Source organism: Budorcas taxicolor, chromosome 12 (assembly GCF_023091745.1).
Source record: "Budorcas taxicolor isolate Tak-1 chromosome 12, Takin1.1, whole genome shotgun sequence".
NCBI lineage: Eukaryota > Metazoa > Chordata > Mammalia > Artiodactyla > Bovidae > Budorcas > Budorcas taxicolor.
In genome coordinates, this window is record NC_068921.1 from 76,939,192 (window position 1) to 76,957,679 (window position 18,488).

An 18,488-nucleotide genomic window follows, 5' to 3' on the forward strand; every position below is an offset into this window, starting at 1 on the left:
CTAAACTCTTTGGAGTCGGTTGGGTCTGTTTGCCCACTGCTCCCCGCCACCCCCCGCCCCGGGCCTGTCCCCCCTCCCGCTCGTCGCTGGCAGATGAATGGTGGCTTTAATGAGCAGGAGCGCGGCGCTGGCCGGGCGGTTCTGAAGATGCTCTGACCTGTATGGAGGGCGCGAAAGGTCAGGCGCTCGCAGGGCCAGGCTTGGGCTCCTCCCAGGCCCACGCTGCTCGGATATTGATCCTGGGAGAAAGATAAACAGAAAAGCTGGACATTCGGTCATGAATACTAATGAGCTGGGGTAGGAGTTTTAATTGCTCTGGACTTCCTTTTTAAATTTTTTTTTCCCCAGTTAATCTTTATTGCAGACTTCGGAATCGGTCTTTCCGAGCTTCGTTTTGTCTCCTCTCTCCGCCCTCCTCCTTATATTTTCATTTGAATCGCCCAAGCGAAAGAGACCCATGTCAACTTGACTTTTTTCCCTCTCGTAGGGCCGGTGTGCAAGAGCCCACAGTTCGGGTTCCCAGCGTGGGGCTTCTGCTGCTCGCTAATTCTGGAATGTAGAGGAGCCTATAAAAGAAATTGTTTCAGTGTGGTTTTGGTGAGCCAGCTTCTTGACTTCCTCACCCTCATTGTTTCAGAGACTTCGTGTGTCCTTGGCCTTTAAACTTCCTCTTGACAATTGCATCTTTTCTCCAGGCACTGAGCCCCCCTTTTATTCCAAACTGGTGCCTTCCACTCCCAAAGTTTCCCGTTTCTCAAGTCTCCAGGATTTGACACTGGCTTTGCCAACCACGGCGTCTAAGTGTTTCAATCTAGCAGTGAATTCCTAGGCAAGTGAGTCGACCAGATTATATAAAAGTAATACTTTTCTTTGGTACCTATAAGCAATAGTGAGATCTGAGATGGGAACCTCAGGTAATTTCCAGAGATTTCTGCCTCTTTTCTTGATATGTATTTGATAACTTAGTTAGACTATTTTTTTTTTCTGAAAATAAAACCCATTCTTGAATTGAGTTTTCTCCTGAAGCTGTATAAATTGACTGGAAATTCCATAAAGCAGCTTCAGCTTTGTGATCAGGCGAGAAAAAAAAAGTGCAAGCCCATTTCTATAACGGACTATTTAGAAATGCGAAAATGAAGACAAAAAGAAAAAAAATCAGCTACCCTAGAGTAATTTCCAGTGTTATTCTGATTCTCAAAGTTTTGGGCAAACTAAACCCATATTTCACATCATTGCCAATAGGTCCCAGTGTTGAAGTCTCCTGAGGATTCTGTTTCACTTACACTTTTCAGTCCAAACTTTTTTTCCTTCACACAATGATTTATTATGTAGGTAATTTTAGGGGATACAGTTTACAGCTTGAATTATTAGACTGAACACCTCTGGCTGACACTACAACGCCTTTTTTTTTTCTGCCTGCAGCTGTGAGTCACAACCCCATTTTCATACCCAACTGCTGCACATTCCTTCACAATGTATATTTCCTTCTTGCAGAGATCAAACATGCTTTGGTCAATGTGTTTATTTTAAAATACAGGAAAATTAAAACTAAACACAGCTTTACTGAAAAAATCCCCAAATGTATCATATTTTCCTCCTCCTCCGGTACCCACAAAAAGAAAAAAAGCTAACAAATTGCACCACTTTCTGGAATAAAGTTTCAAATCCAAGGAGAACACACAGGCACCTACAGACACAATTTTCATTTTACTATTGAAACACATCAGGAAACCTCTCTCTTCTCTTCATGTTTGGACTCCTGTTTGGATGTTTTTAGTTTTTCTCTGTAAAAATGTCACATGTTAAAAACAACAAAGACAACAGACCCTTAAGAAGATGCTGACAGGCGTCTATTTTATTCACCAGCCCACACGCTCCTCATTTCTGGTTCAGTTTCCTATCTTGGTATTTTTCTTTTAATTCTGTCTCCCAGAATATAACTTCAGGGGCAAAAGGATATTTTGAAGTATTTGCCAAAAGGAAGCAAAAAAAAAGGGGGGGTATTTCAGAAACAAGTTAACATTTCCCCAGCATCTCAGTGGGTCTTTGGTATATGCTTGTGTTTTCTTTTCCCCTTCAAATGAAGGTGAACAATTAACAGGTAGAATCTCTCTTTGTCAGCACCTAAATTGGATAAAGTCGATGTCAAATCTGAGGACAAGTTGTCCTTCTGCAGTTCACTATCCACTGCTTTTTTTTTTTTTTTTTTTAAGCTTCTCTCAGTAACCAGCTGAACAGGATCTCGACCTCAGCCACCACTTCTCATAGGCAGTTTACTCAGCTTCCCATCTCACAGTTCTTTAGCGTGGCAGAGACTGTTAGGCTGTTTTTAATCAAGTTTGGAAGCTGAATCTTTTCCCTCTGATGACTTTGCCCAGGGGTGGATCCGGCTGAAAGTCTGGCGCTGCGGGCAGCGGGCTCGGCCACCCGTTTTTCAGACACAACACCAGAGAATGGCATTGAAGTAACTGTGTGTGGTAGAACTGTTTCAAAAATGTTAACCTCTTTTACTATCCATGCTTCTAAAGGGCAAGGAAAGCTAAAAGGAAATCTGAAATGATATTCATTTACCTACCTAAGGCAGATCGAGAAACTGAAAAGAGAAGACGCTTTGGAAATGTATGTTACAGAATCTTTCAAATTAGATGCTGCTTAAGATGAAGGGTAGTAAAGATTTTTTAAAAGATTTGATTGGTCAGAAGTCTTCCAGATATGAGTGATAAATGAATAGTCTAGAGGTCTCCTTTGAGAAAGAATTTGCGGGGCATATGGAAAATAGTCTATATATGATCTTCTTCCTATTCTTCATGGGGAGGCAATTATAGTACAAACTATTTAGATTTTTTTTTACTTTAGATAAAGAAATGAAAATATTAGACTTCATGTATTATTGAAAATTTTTTGCAAGAGTGGAGAATCAAGGATTTTGAAGACCAATAACAAAATAAGGAATCAAATTACAGTCTGCCTCTAAGATACATTTCTTCCTCTGCTGGGTTTTCAAGTGATCTCTTTAGTGATTCTTTGTTTATCTGAACAATCTTTCCAAATTAAAATCACTGAATATTCTCCCCTAGATAGCTTGATTTTTGTCATAAAAATGTTTTTTTTAAAGTTCTATATGAAAAATCAAAGACTTTTTATAAAGCCTTAGTAACAACACTTCATATCATGGGCAAACCAATTTATTGTGAACGTCTTTCATCTTTGGTAGATTATTTGATACATCAGAAAGTCTCACCTTGAAATTGTCAAACCTTCTGTCAATCTTATGTGAGACTAATTTCATAGTATGCAGTTTGGGGTTTATGAATTCATTTCTATTTTTTTAACTCTAAAGAATTAGTTCAAAAATTGATTTGGTCTAGGAGGAGACACTATCAGTGAAAAGTCTTAAAGTATAAATCAAACACATCTCAGGCACCTCCTGGCACATACATATACACACCCTTTTTGAGGAAAAAATATCTTAACTGCAGAGAGAAGTCATACTAGCCATTTGACTTCAAATGCCTTCCAGAAATGTCTAATGCAGCTATTGCACAGGATGGCAAAACACTGATCCAAAGTTTCAGGGTGACATGTTTTTAATTCTTCATCTGATAATTAATTTAGAAATGCAAAAACAATTTATTGGGCAAAATATTGCTTCATCTATTTAACACAGACATATTGCATAGCATGCTATTGTAATCTGTGTAGGTTCTCTTCTATGGACAACTGAATTCAATTGTACACAGTGTACTATTCTCTCATGCCCTTAACAATTTTGCACTTGAAAGTGAATGTTGGGCACTCGGAGGTTGGAAACTGAATCGATTGCCTTTCCTGGGAGCAAAAGATGTCGCCCTCTGACAGATGCTACTTTGGGTGTCTTTTCTGCTAAGCGGATCTCAGACGTAAATTAGCTTCATCATTTGCCGCTCTGTTTTCCTAAGATTTGTGGTCCAAGTGGCAGCCCTTCCTGAAACACACCACGGTGTCTTGTCTCATAGCGGCAAAGCCGCTTGTTTCTTTGCTTCAAGTTTCGTTTTGTGTTTAAAATGCAATAGCCTAAGTTAAAAATCATTTTAAAGAGAGCACTTTCCAGAAGCACTTCCTTTCTTACTGCCAGACAGCGTTGTTCCCCAACCTCTTGGCTGGAACCCTTGCTTTCGATTTGTTTGTTTCACGCATTTCCCTAAAGAACCCGGCGTTTTGCGCTATTTAACTCTGCTTTAAAAATGCATCGCTTCTGCCCTGAATCCTCCTCTGAAACAAATTGCTATCGAAAGTGTATCAGATTCGTTCCAAATATGGGATTTGAATCAATATTCCCACGCTAGAAGTATTTTAAAAATTGTTTTTGTCATAGGATCCCATGCTTTTGCAATGTATTTTCAATTGAAGTAGGGCTGCCTCTATTTCTCGTGATAAAAAGTGGCGATTGCCGTCTACTTAGACTTTCCTTTGATATTATTTTTAGCCCTGTGTGTCATTACCTAACTGGTATGTGTTCTTCCATCCAGCTCTTGATGATCTAGTTGAATTCTAGACATAGTGCCAAGACGCGTATTTGAAGCAGATAAGTACGGATAATACAAATGCGTTTTGTTAGACCTGATGGATGCTATTTTTCTTTTAATAGGTTTGTAGCAAACTAACACAATAACACAATGTATTCCTTTTCAAGGTACATTGTTGAAACAGGTCTATTAAGAGCGCGTTGAGCTATTTCTCGCTTCTATTGAACAGTCTGTTGCTCAAACACAACAGCCAACAAACGCCAGCTGCCTCGACAAAAGTAGAAACCTAACCCTTTTATGTAATGTTTTAACAGAAAGGGTAGCTGTTTAATTAAAAACATTGATGATTTAGTGAAACAATGGAAACTCAGGTTCAAGTGGTGCTCTATTGATTTAAGATGATTTTTACTAGCAATGGGTATAATTCATCCCCCCACCCCCCAGCTCTCTCTTGTGTAAAGGGGTTCCTTCTTGGGGCATTATCTGGGTGAATAGGAAAAGACAGAGATGGCTATTGCCTTAGAAAGCTGATTAACGCACATTGCTTTGAGGGTAAGGTGTTTAATTTATAAGTGCACCCCATATTTTTTGTCAGTTTATTCGCGGTGGGGAAGCTTTGAAAGTAGCTCCTCTCAGCAGGTTAAAAAGTGAAGTCTGCGTCCTGGCATTTAAATGTCTTTGTTATTGTGTCAAGCAAGTTTTTGAAAACCACATGCCCAGAATACTAAGGTTGGGCGGCTAGATGAGGCAAGTTGTGTGTGTGTGTGTGTGTGTGCGCGCGCGCGCGCGCGCACGCGCCCCTGGGCGCAGGGTTGTGTGCGAGGACAATTATTTTCATCAGCTGCTTGCTCGCCCGCGCCCGACTGCTCCTCTTTGCAGAACCGACGGCCTCCGGGGCTTTCAACTCTGCGAGCAAAGCTGGAGGAATTCCTGTATTGAGATACCCTCCTTGAGAGCGTCCAACTCTCTCGGCCCTGGGGAGCCGAGAAAGGGAGTCGAGGGTACCCGGGTCGCCCCCCACCCCAGGCAGGGCAGCACTCGAGGACTGCGAGGCTCCGGTTTCAGGCCCCCGGCTACCTCCGCGAGGACTGCCCGCGAGCGACGGCGGCAGCCCCGGGGCCCAGGTGGGCGGGAGGCAGGTGCGTCCCTCCGCCTCCGCAGCCGCGCAGTCCGGGCGGCGCGGGGCGGCCGCGGTTCACCCTCCTTCCTTCTGGCCGGCCGGGTCCGCAGGCCCCGCTTCCCAGCTCCCGGCCCCGGGCGTGCTGGGACTCGGGAAGACGCAGCTCGCGTCCACCTTCCCCGCGCACCATGGCGGCCACCAAGGCCAGGGGTCCGCCGAGCCGGCCGACAGGCGGCCGCAGGGCCTCCCTTCCTCCGTATAGCGCCCTTTCCCGCCCGCTGAAGGGGAAGCCGAGGGGGAACTGAGGGCCCAGGGCCGTGGCCTCCAAGGGCCTCCACAGGGGTTGGAATGGTCCCCGGGGTGAGGCTGGCGACAGAACACCTCAGGTACCGTTTGCCTCCCTCAGCCACCCCTGGAACGCCCCCACTCCAGGCCGTGACTGGCCGCTCGAGGCCCACTTCCGCCTGCTCCCGGCGTCCTGTGCGTCCAAGGTCAAAGGGCGCGGGCCCATCTTCCGGGATCCGATCTGTCCATGGCGTCCTGAGCCACCGTGGGCCCCCAACGCCGGGGGTTGGGGGGCGGCGAGGGGAAAGCGGCCAGGAGGCCTCAAGGCCACACATGGCCGCCCCGGGCCGCCCATCGGGGCCACTATTCGGGCCGAAATCCGGGGTAGAACGTGGCCAGAGAGGGAACCGTCCGCATGGGTCCCGCAGGCCTAGAGTGAATTATTTAAGCTGTTCCTGGTGTTTAAAGAGGTTTTGCAGTTTTTAAAGAATGTTGTAAAAAAAATATCAGCCCTTGTTAACTCCCTCATTATATGCTTTTTTCCCCTCCTCAGCTGAACAAGCCATATTTCCTGAAACAGAGGAGCTATGTTAAGTGTTTAAACATGTGTCAAGTGTCTTATAAATAATACAAATTCATAAAGAAGGGGAGAAAATTTCACTGATACCTGAAATACTTGGCGCAGCTACGGTTCCCTTGAGTTGGGTTATTTTTGGCTGGGGGATTGTAGAAAGGAAACTGTTCCGAGATGACTGGGCACCTCCTGGAGCCCTCTCCCTTTCTTAGCCTGCTCCCTTTGAGTCTGTGCTCAACCCCGTCTAGAAATGCTTTTGTCTCCTCCACGAAAAAGAAAGAAGTTCAGATGCTCTGCAGAGTATGTTTGGTTCAGGGTTAATACTCAATGCAGTATTTTGGAGTCACCTTTTCTCCTCCTCTCAGCCTCCCCCTATTCAAAGTTTCTGCTGCTGTAACATTCTGCTATGACACCCTCCCCCCACCCTCTCAGTTGGAAAGAAAGTGCTGCTTCTGGCAAAAACAACAACAACAACAACAACAAAAAAAAAACCCACATAAAAACTGTAGGAGAGATGAGATCTGGGCTTTAACGAGATATGGGCTAGTAAATAATTTCAGTTTTTGTATTCATTTTCTTACCTAGGAAACCTGAAAAAGGTGTTGCCCTAACACAATCTGAGAACCTCTGAGGAAGGTATGTCCAATGGATCATTTTATAGTAAAATGAAAAATATTGTTTTGAAATTGGATTTCACTTTAGAGTTAACTTATGTACTTTGGTTCCTTGGATGACATTTTTCATCTTGGTTGTCGTTCCATGAAAGATTTCTTAGGCCTTCTGTTTCTAGCTGTTGTTGTTTAGTAGGTAAGTTGTATCCAACTCTTTGTGACCCCATGGACTGCAGCTTGCCAGGCTTCCCTGTCTTTCATTATCTCCCGAAGTTTGCTCCCGGAGTCACATCTTTCTGCCTTTTCATACTGTTCATGGAATTCTCGGGGCAAGGCTACTGGAGTGGTTGGTTCTTCTCCAGTGGACCATGTTTTGTCATAACTCTCCATTATGACCTGTCTGCCTGGGTGGTCCTGCAGGGCATGGCTCATAGATTCATTGAGTCATACAAACCCCTTCGTGATGACAAGGCTGTCATCCATGAAGGGGTTCTAGCTGTTAAAATGTGTAAGCTGCAGGAAAGAGTAGGCATTTTTAGTTATTAAAATAGTCAAATGTTTTCATGAAATCAGAAGTATCTTCATTTAAAAATATCATATCATTGTGAGTGTGATTCAGAAAAATCAACTGCATTGCAAATTTGAGGAGTAGAATTGACATTCTCAGTTCGAGGCTTTGCGCTTCTGTCGCATGCATGCACGCTAAGTCACTTCAGTTGTGTCTGACCTTACTGTTAAGTTCTCCCTGCTCCACCTGGTAAAATTCCATCCAAATGTTTCTAGGGTGCTCAAGAGGTACTGTAGGTATTTTCAATAATAAGCCCGGTAAGCTGCCAGATTTAGTAGCTGAAAGTATTCTGTGTTTTCTCTCAGCTCTCTGATGATTTACCTCCTGTGGGATTTTTCATGTATTTTGGTTGCTAGTTTTGCCGGGTGTTGCCCGTCTTGTCAGGCTTTTCTGTGTGCATTCTTTGGGATACAGTTGGTGAGGAATGCACTGGCAATGTGGAGAGGCCAGTCCTCTGCAGTGTTCATTGTTGGTTATCTGTGATACACTCTGTCAGAGGGTTCCAGAATGGTTTGCAGTGTGTTCTGTGAATGGTTTTAATAGAAAAAGGTATTTCCCCTTTGTGTTTACAGCCCTCTGTCTCCTTAGAACCTAGATTTGAATCCACAGTAGTCTCAGCTAAAAATCCTGACCAGTCTCAAAAACTATGGTACATTCACAATTACTCATCTCCTCTGAGCACCAAGACTTTGTTTCAAGATCAAGCTACCTAATCTTCTCTTTGCTCAAGATAATAAGTTTACTTCCAGGAGTCTTCTCAGTCTTCCATGTAAATAGATTTCTAGTGGTGGTTTTCTTGTTCTTTCAAAAATTGCTCAGCTGTGTTTGAATGCCAGTGATGAAAGCAGCTTAGACTGTACATTTAGGAAATAGTTGGGACTATTCCCCAACTATTCACTCAGAGGCAGATCTATATACATACTATAAATGACCATATTGGCAGATAAAAACTTTGCTGAACTTAGTTAATACCTTTTAGATGTTTAAACAATTTTTAGTAAGAATGCCAGTCATCCTTTGAAAGCCAAACAATAAATTGTGCACAGAATGGTCAATACAAAGATAATGTACTCACTTGCTGTTTATACTTAAACATTAGCCAGTTGTCAACAAATTGATATCTAGGCACTCCCTGAAACAGGCCTTTGTTACTAACTCAGATAAGGCATTTTGATCTCTGTCTTTTTTTTTTTTTTTCAATTGTGCCACTCCCCATTCCACAAGAGAGCATGGCTTTATAGGAAAAGATGCACAGCCTTTTATACACCATCAGGTAGTTTGCTCTCTAATGGGGAAGTCAAGGCAATTATGTAAAATGACTAAACAATACGGAGGTGGTGGTGGTGGTTTAGTCACTAAGTCGTGTTCGACTCTTGTGACCCCATGGACTGTAGCCCGCCAGGCTCCTCTGTCCATGAGATTCTCCAGGCAAGAATACTGGGAGTGGGTTGCCATTTCCTTCTCCAGGGGATCTTCCCAACCCAGGAATTGAACCCAGGTCTCCTGCATTGCAGGCAGATTTTTTACCAACTGAGCTATGAGGAAAGCCCTAAACAATACGAGGTAAGTAATACTAAAACACGGGGAAAGACTAAATACTATAAAGTATACCATGTACCTTAAAAGGAATGCCAATAAATTCTTTTAGAGTCTTCAAAGATGAGCAAGATAACATCAGAAACTGTAAAAGAGTATATACAAAGTAACAGCATTTAAGTTAACGGCATACTTTTCAACATTAACAAGACACATCTGAAGATAAAGGAATAATATTTTGAAAGCGCCAAGAGGAAATAGCTATAACTCAGAATGCCATGTACCCAGCGAAGCTCTTATTTAAAAGTGTGGGCTTAAAAAAATACTTTCAGACAAAAAAGTGTGGGAATTTACCACTCATCTTGGAGAATCATAATAAAAGTTGTAAGAGGTACAGGAAGAAGGAGTCTCTTAAACCTCAAAGGAAAAGAGTAGATGGCAAGAAGAAATGGTGCATAAAGAAGCTGATGATCAATATGTGGGAACACTAAAACAGTTATTGCATGCATAAAATAATAATGATAATGACTAGTGTTGGGTGTTTAAAACATCATGGGAACACAACTGACGGAATATAGTGTAGAAAATAAATATGAGTGGTTCATGATAAACGCTCTCAGTAAACTTAGGAGGCATCTTTCTCAACTAGATGCTGCTACTAAGTTGCTTCAGTCATGTCCGACTCTGTGTGACCCCATAGACGGGAGCCCACCAGGCTCCACCGTCCCTGGGATTCTCCAGGCGAGAACACTGGAGTGGGTTGCCGTTTCCTTCTCCAATCAACTAGATAAAGACAGCTATAGAAAAAACCACAGCTAGAGGCTTTCCCGGTGGCTCAGGGTTAAAGACTCTGCCGCCCACCAACGCAGGATACTTGAGTTCGATCCCTGATCGAGGAAGATCCCATGTGCCACAGAGCAACTCAGCCTTTGGCTGCAACTGTTGAGCCTGTGCTCTAGAGCCTGGGAACCGCAGCTATTGAGCCCATGTGTTGCAACTACTGAAGCTCGGTGCCTGTGGTCTGCGACAAAAGAAGCCACTGCGATAAGAAGCCTGCGCAATGCAATGAAGAGTAACCTCCGCTTGCTGCGACTAGAGAAAAGCCTGTGCAGCAACAGAGACCCAGCACAGCCAAAATAATTATACATTTTAAAAATTATTAAAAAACCGCAGCTAATATAATACTCAAAGGAAAAGACTGAATACCTTCCCCCTTGAGACTGGAAACAAGGTAATGTTGTCAGTTCTCACCAGTTCTGTTCAAGATGGTACTGGAGCCTCATCTTCTCTTTATGTGATTCATTGCTTTAAGAAGAAAGAGAAGACTTAAATGAGCATACAACTATTAAATGTAATTATTTACTTAAAAAATTTCCATAGTGGATGGTGGGGGTGCTTCCTAGGTGGCGCTCCTGGTAAAGAACTTACCTGCCATTGCAGAAGACATAAGAGACTCGAATTCCATCCCTGGGTTGGGAAGATCCCCTGAAGGAGGGCGCAGCAACCCACTCCAGTATTCTTGGCTGGAGAATCCCATGGACAGAGGAGCCTGATAGGCTAAAGGGTCAGACATGACTGAAATGACTTAGCATGCATGCCTGCACGGTAGTGGAACACTCCCGGCTGATGATGCTTTTAAACCTTTAAAGGCTCATGATGACTTTTAACTTTGAAGGAACAGGAAACTCCTATTTTATGCAGCAGTTTTAATAAAATTTTTAAAAATAAGGCAAGTTTCCCAACTCATTTGATGAGGGTAGTAAAATTTAACAGGGATTATAAGAATTATGGTCCAATTTCAACTTGTTTATAATGGAAAAATCCTAAATAAAGCATGAGCAGATCAAATGTGTCATGTCTAAAAACCAGTATCTTAGTTAAACAGGATTTATTGCAGGAATTCAAGGATGGTCTTCCAGTAAAAAATTGAAGGATATAATCTACCACAAACATTAGAGGAAGAAAATGATGTAATCATCTTAAAAGATTCAGAAAAAAGTTTTGATGAAATTTAAAACATACTCATAAGTTTACTAAGTAGGAACAATTAAAGAATTCTGTTAACATGACGAAGAAGCATTAGAAAGTGTTCCCCTTTAAGTCAGCAACAAGACTAGGATGCTTATCTAAATTCTGTTCCACATTTTACTGAAGAGTCTATCCAGGGCAATAAGAAAAGCAAAAGGAATGAAAAACATGAAGACTAAAAAAGAAAATTAAAGTTGTTATTATTCACCATGATTACCTACATAGAATATCTAATAAGACCAAAACATTAGGGGAATCCCTGGTGGTCCAGTGGTTAGGAATTCTGTGCTTTCACTGCTGAGGGCGCAGTTTCAATGCCCGATCTGGAAACTAAGATTCCACTCAAGCTGTGTAGTGTGTCAAGAACAAAAACCAAAAAAATTAAAATTAATGAGAATTTTGAAAAATTATAGATTATAGGCTAAGTATTAAAGAAAAGAAGAAAGTGAAGTTGCTCAGTTGTTGAGGTCGCTCTGATTTTTTGTGCTCCCATGGACTGTGGCCTACCTGGCTCCTCCGTCCATGGGATTTTCCAGGCAAGAATACTGGAGTGGGTTGCCATTTCCTTCTCCAGGAGATCTTCCCGACCGAGGGCTTGAATCTGGGTCTCCTGCATTGTAGGCAGAGGCTTTACAATCTGAGCCACCAGGAAGTCCAGAGTATTAAATCCAAGTATTAAAAAGACCAACAATATTCCCACATGCCAACAACAGATAAAGTAGAACATGCAGTTAAAAAAAAAATGCCATATGAAATGGCCCCAAACCTAAGGGGCCTTGGAATATATCTAACAAAAGATGTTGAAGATCTTTATGGAGAAAATTATAAAGGTGTATGTAATACAGAGATGTAACATGCTCATGAGTGGGAAGACTCAGTTTTGTAATGATGTAATTTCTTACTCTCTTAGTTCATGAATTCAGTGCATCTGTATCATAAATCCTAATAGTTGTATATGTGCATGTGTGTGTATAATTTGATAGATGAATGTTAAAAGTTAAATGGAAGAGTAAAATGTCAAGAATTGCCAGGATAAGTTTGAAAAACAATGAGGGATTTGTCTACTTGACTATTAAGATTTAGTATAAAGTTTTAGTAATCATAGCAGTGTGACAGTGGCACAAAGTTAGAAGCACAGATCAATGGAACAGAAGATCGTCATGTGTCTCTGCTAATTTGGTAAATAACAGAGGTGATTATAAATCAGTGAGATGATTCAATAAGCAGTGCTGAAACAATCGGCCAATCTCATATAAAACTATTAAGTCCTTACCTCACCTATTCACAAACCACATTTCAGTATGAAAGCCTGTATTTGAAAAACAGAACTTAAAATTTATTTTAAAAACTCAGGAAGAATTTTTCTTATTTATAAAGAGGAACTTTTTATATTATATACAAAGAATAATCAGCCTAAAATAGTTGCTATTGGTTTGTTGGGCTTCCTTGGTGGCTCAGTCGGTAAAGAATCCTCCTGCAATGAGGGAGACCTGGGTTCGATCCCCCCTAGGTTGGGAAGATCCCCCAGAGGAAGGCATCTTGCCTGGAAAAGCCCACGGACAGAGGAGCCTGGCGGGCTATAGTCCATGGGAGCACAAAAAGCTGGATACAACTGAGCGACTAAGCACAGCACAGCACCTTGATTTGTTATGGTTTGCTATCTAAGAAATCCTTCTTAAACGTATTTGGCATATTTGGCCAGGTATCTGTTAAAGAAAAAAAAAGATACCCCAAATGCAGCAGCAAATAAATTAATTTCTCTTTAATATAATAGTTCAGGGTAGGTTTATAGGCTTTGCTGTATGAAGCCTTCATGGAGATCCAGACTAGTTGGGTAGCTCAACATATAGCTTGCAATGTTGGTCTAGATTTTAACTTCAACATGACAGTGTCAAGGAAGTTGAAGAGACAAGTGATCAAAAACGTGCATTATTTTTAAGGCTGATACCCAGCAGCAAATACATTACTACCAGGTACATTCCAGTGTTGGCAACTTAAGTCACCAAGCTGCAAAGGAGGCTGGGAAATACAGCTTAACTGAGTAGACATATCTGCCCCCACTATCATTGTGGAAGAGAGAGACAGTGCATTTTGGTGGACAACTTGCAGTCTCTGCAATAGCTGCCTTAAAGTTGAAATTTTCTCATAATAGAAGATAACCATCTAAAAATGGAATACTCACACCAAAGACTGGTTGAAATTATTTTCAAAGCAAATCAATATCAAGAATATGTGTAGATTCCTGCAATAAAAGATGTGTAGGTGGACCTCCATGGTGCTCTAGTGGTTAGGAATCCTCCTGCCAATGCAGGGGACACAGGTTCGCTCCCCGGTCTGGGAAGTTTCCACATGCTGGGGGGCAGCCAAGCCTGTGCACTGTAACTACTGAGCCCATGCACTTTTAGAGCCCATGGTCTCTAATAAGAGAAACCACTGCAGTGAGAAGCCCCACTACAGCAGCGAAGGCCCAGTGCAGCCAAAAATTTTTTTTAATTTGTAGGCAACCGACTAGAAAAATGATGAAATAGTCATTTCAAAAAATAGGAAACTAGAATGGTTAATAGTGTTTATACTTGGTAGTAATCAAGGAAATGCAAATTGAAACAACAGGGAGATACTATTTTACATCAGTCAGATTGGTAAATTAATACATTTGATAGCCAAAGTTATTGGTGAACATGTGGGGAAATTGGAACTCTTACTCATTGTTGATGGGAATATAAATTGGAATGACCTCTTTGAAGTTTTCAAAGAGATTTGGAAATACTTAAAATGGCAGCAGCTGTTGGTTGTTAGTTGCTTACCGCAATACCAATATCTGTTTTTTCCTTCTTCCTTGGGAATGGAAGCCCTAATTTTTTGTTGGGTACATGGCCGTCTAGAGTAAAGACTGCATTTCTCATTTTCTCTTGCAGGTAGATGTGGCCATATGACTAAGTCCTAGCTAAGTTCTGATACAAATGTGTCTGCTTTAAAGAAATTTTTATACATCTGTGCAAGGAGCCATGTTCAAAGATTTCATTTCATCACTATTTGTAATAGCGTATATAGGAAATATCCTGTAAATCAATAGGAAAATGAGAACATAAACTCTGGTTTGTTCATACAAGGGGCCACCATACAGCATTTAAAATAAAGGAACTGCATCTATATGATCAACATGAATCTCAGACAGATATGTGAAAAAAGTAGGTTTTAGAATGATACATGCAGTATAATATTCATATAAATTTCTAGAACATGATAGTGAACATGTGAAAGCCAAAAAATGCATGAGGAGAATACACAAAGCTTTAAGATAGTGGTTGAACTTACGGTTACCAGTGGGGAGGCAGGGTGAGGGGATAAACTGCGAGATTGGAATTGACATATATACACTACTATATGTAAAATAGATAATTAATAAGGACCTACTGTATAGCACCAGGAGCTCTTTTCGATAATTCTGTAATGATCTACATGGGAAAATAATTTTAAAAAGAGTGAGTATATGAATATTTATAACTGATTCAAGTTGCTGTACAGCTGAAACTGCAGCCCCATTTGAAATCAACTATACTCCAATAAAAACGTTAGTGGTATCTCTGTGGAGATAGAGTATACAGGCAAGGTAAGACTTCAGTTGTGGGAACTTCTGTGGCAGTCCAGTGATTAAGACTCTGCACTTTCAGTTCAGGGGGTGTGGGTTCAATCAGCGTGGGCAAAAAATCTGTAACACTCTTTCCTTTTTTTAAAAAAAGGTGATTTGAGTCAAATATGCAAACTGGTAATATCTTTAGGTATCATTTAATTTTCTGATACTTTATATGTGTTTCAAATAATTCACAATTAAAATACTTTAAAATATCATAGAAATAGTGGTAATTGTAAGCTGTTATGCTTTTGAAATGTATTTCATAGGAAGATTAAAAAATCACAGACATAGAAAACAAACTTAATGGTTACCAAAGAGGAAAGAGGGGAAAGGGATAAATTAGGAATTTGGTTAAAAGATACACATGACTACTATATAAAACAGACAAACAAGAACCTACTGTATAGCACAGAGGACTATATTCAGTATTTTGTAATAACCTATGAGGTTATAAATTATATATACATGTATCTGAATCACTTTGCTGTACGCCGAAGCTAACACAACATTGTAAATTATACTTCAAAGAAAAAGTGCTTGACAGCTAATTTAGTGTGAAAAAGCAAAACAGTGCAAGATAAAATTGATGAGACAAAAGATGAAAGAATGATCACGGATTGCAACAGAATTCAGAAGGAGCTGTGGGTTTTGGAGGAAGAGATGATGCATTCAGCTTAGGGGCATTAAAACTCACATTTTAGTTCTTTTGGGATATCCTAATGGAAATGTCAGGAAGGAAGCTGGAAGCGCACATCTGCTAAGGGGGCCAGTCACAGACTTCAGGGTCACTTTATGGCCATTGGCGTCACAGGAGTGGATGAGATGCTCGATGCAGCTGCTTGTGTTCTGGGGCAAGCCTCCCTTTACTAGTCTCAGTGCCTGGTGGCCAACATTCAGTAGACCCTAGTAAAAATAGGCCCCAGTGCAAAGGCTAACATAGGCTTACTCCCAAGAACCATAAAAAGGGCTTTTTTTTTTTCATATGTAGCTATATAACTTTATCATCAAATAGCATTTGTAAATGATTTTTAAAATCCCCACAACTGTATCAACACTCTTTGGAAACCTTAAATTTGAAAGTAACTTTGTATAAAAAGGAAACATAAGGAACTTGCCTAGTGGTTCAGTGGTTGGGACTCCGCACTCCTGACGCAGGGGACCCAGGTGTAATCCCTGGTATAGGGAGCTAAATCCCACCTGCTGCAACTAAGACCTTGGGCAACCGAATAAATAAAAATTTAAAAAAATGTAAACACAGTGTTTAAATTGTAAACAAAATACTTTTTGTGCAAAATTACCTAAGTTATTTAGCTCCCATATTTTGAGTTGCTTGAATTTCTATCCTAATTAGTAGTAACTCAGTTGTGTTGTTGCTTCATTGTATCCAGAAATGGTTCTTTATATGTTTTAATTAAAAGAATGCCTTAAATGACAAGATCCTAATGTATAGCACAGGGAACTATATTCAATATTCTGTGATGAACAATAGTAGAAAAGAATATAAAAAAATATAAAAAGCTTAAACTTTAAAAAAAGAGAAAGAATATTCTGCTATAAACACAGTTTTCTCAAAAATGAAATTCAGAAGAATACATATGGGATAAAAAATGTATTCATGTAATAATTTGTAATTCTCAGCAAATTTATGGATTTTTAAATTATTTTCATGAATTTAAATAAAGCAGTAAAGTTTGCTAAAATTGTGTTACATTACCTAGAATTTTATTTTGCCATCTTCTGTGTCTTTCTTACACTGGAATTTTTCTTAGTTTGAAGTATCTGTGCAGAAATAGAAGGCAGTGGCATCCCACTCCAGCATTCTTGCCTGAAAATCCCATGGACGGAGGAGCCTGGTAGGCTGCAGTCCGTGGGGTCTCGAAGACTTCACTTTCACTTTTCACTTTCATGCATTGGAGAAGGCAATGGCAGCCCTCTCCAGTGTTCTTGCCTGGAGAATCCTAGGGACAGGGGAGCCTGGTGGGCTGCCGTCTTTGGGGTCGCACAGACTCGGACACAACTGAAGCGACTTAGCAGCAGCAGTGCAGAAATAAGAAAGAAAAGTTAACCACTACATTTGGCCCTTGAGATTAGGAAGCAGTCTTTTTGGATTATTGATATACTAAAACAGGCCATGCTGAAGTTTTTTGAATATGTAAAACATATAAGAGGAAAACTTTGAACATTAAATAAATTCAAATAATAAAGACTTAAGCATGATAATAAATAATCATCAGCAATGTAAAAAGAAAAATGACCAAGTGGGAAAAATATCTGTAATTTATATTATAAAGAAGTAGGATCCATAAAATAGAAAGTTTTAGGAAAAAAACCTATAAACAAAGTAATAACACAGGAGAAAAATTTAGGAAAGATTTTATCTCATTTTTTTATTTTTTATTTTATTTATTTATTTTTTATCTCATTTTAAAAGTTTTTATTGAAGTGCAGTTGATTTACAATGTGTCAGTTTCTGGTGTACAGCAAAGTGACTCAGTTATACATACATATATATGTTATTTTTTGTATTCTTTTCTGTTAGCGTTCATCCTAGGATTTTGGATATAGTTCCCTGTACTATACAGTAGGACCATGTCCATCCATTCTATATGTAATAGTTTTTGTATCTACTAATCGCAAACTGAACTTCACAGGTAGCAGAGTGGTTAAGAATCTGCCTGCCAGTACAGGAGACGTGGGGTCATTCTGTGGGTTGGGAAGATTCCCTGGAGAAGGAAATGGCAACCTACTCCAGTATTCTTGCCTGGAAAATTCCATAAACAGAGGAGACTGGTGGGCTACAGCCCATGGTGTTGCAAAGAGTCGTACAGGAACTGAGTACACATACACATACAACCCCAAACTGCCAGTTCATCTCTCCACCCGCCCCCACCACGCCTTAGCAGCTACATGCCTGTTCTCTATGTCAGTGAGTATGTTTCTGCTTTGTTGAGAGGCAGAAAATATTTTAACAGATAGTTTCAGCAAAAGATACCATCTATATCAGCCTCACTGGAGAACTAAAGCTATTGAGATAAATCATTTCTCACTTACTCAATGGGCAAAACTTCAAAAGTTAGATACCACATTTTGTTGGAGACATTTTAGTTGAAAAATAGGCACATTGCTTGTAAAAGTACAAAAAAGCTCAAACTTTATGGAAGGGGATTTGTTAACTTGTGGAAAATTTGCATTGTATCTACCCTTTGTATTAGTTTCTGATTGCTACTGGAACAAAATATCACAAACTTAGTGTCTTAAAATAGCACAGGTTTCTTATTTTTCAATTCTGGAGGTCATAAATGTAAAATGGGTCTATAAGGTTATGTTCTTTCTGGAGAGTCTAGAGAGTATTTTTTTCCCTGTCCTTTTGAGCTATTTCAAATCCTAAAAGATGATGCGGTGAAAGTGCTGCACTAAATATGCTGGCAAATTTGGAAAACGCAGCAGTGGCCACAGGTCTGGAAAAGGTCAGTTTTCATTCCAGTTTAAAGGCAATGCCAAAGAATGTTCAAACTGCTGCGCAATTGCACTTATGTCATATGCTAGCAAGGTAATGCTGAAAATTCTCCAAGACAGGCTTCAACAGTATGTGAACCGTGAACTTCCAGATGTTCAAGCTGAATTTAG

General features: G+C 40.5%; 1 pseudogene; it reads right to left on the reverse strand.

Moving 5' to 3' along the window:
- Positions 1 to 18,488, reverse strand: part of LOC128057596 (asparagine synthetase [glutamine-hydrolyzing]-like) — a 55,457-nt pseudogene continuing 36,969 nt past the window's right edge.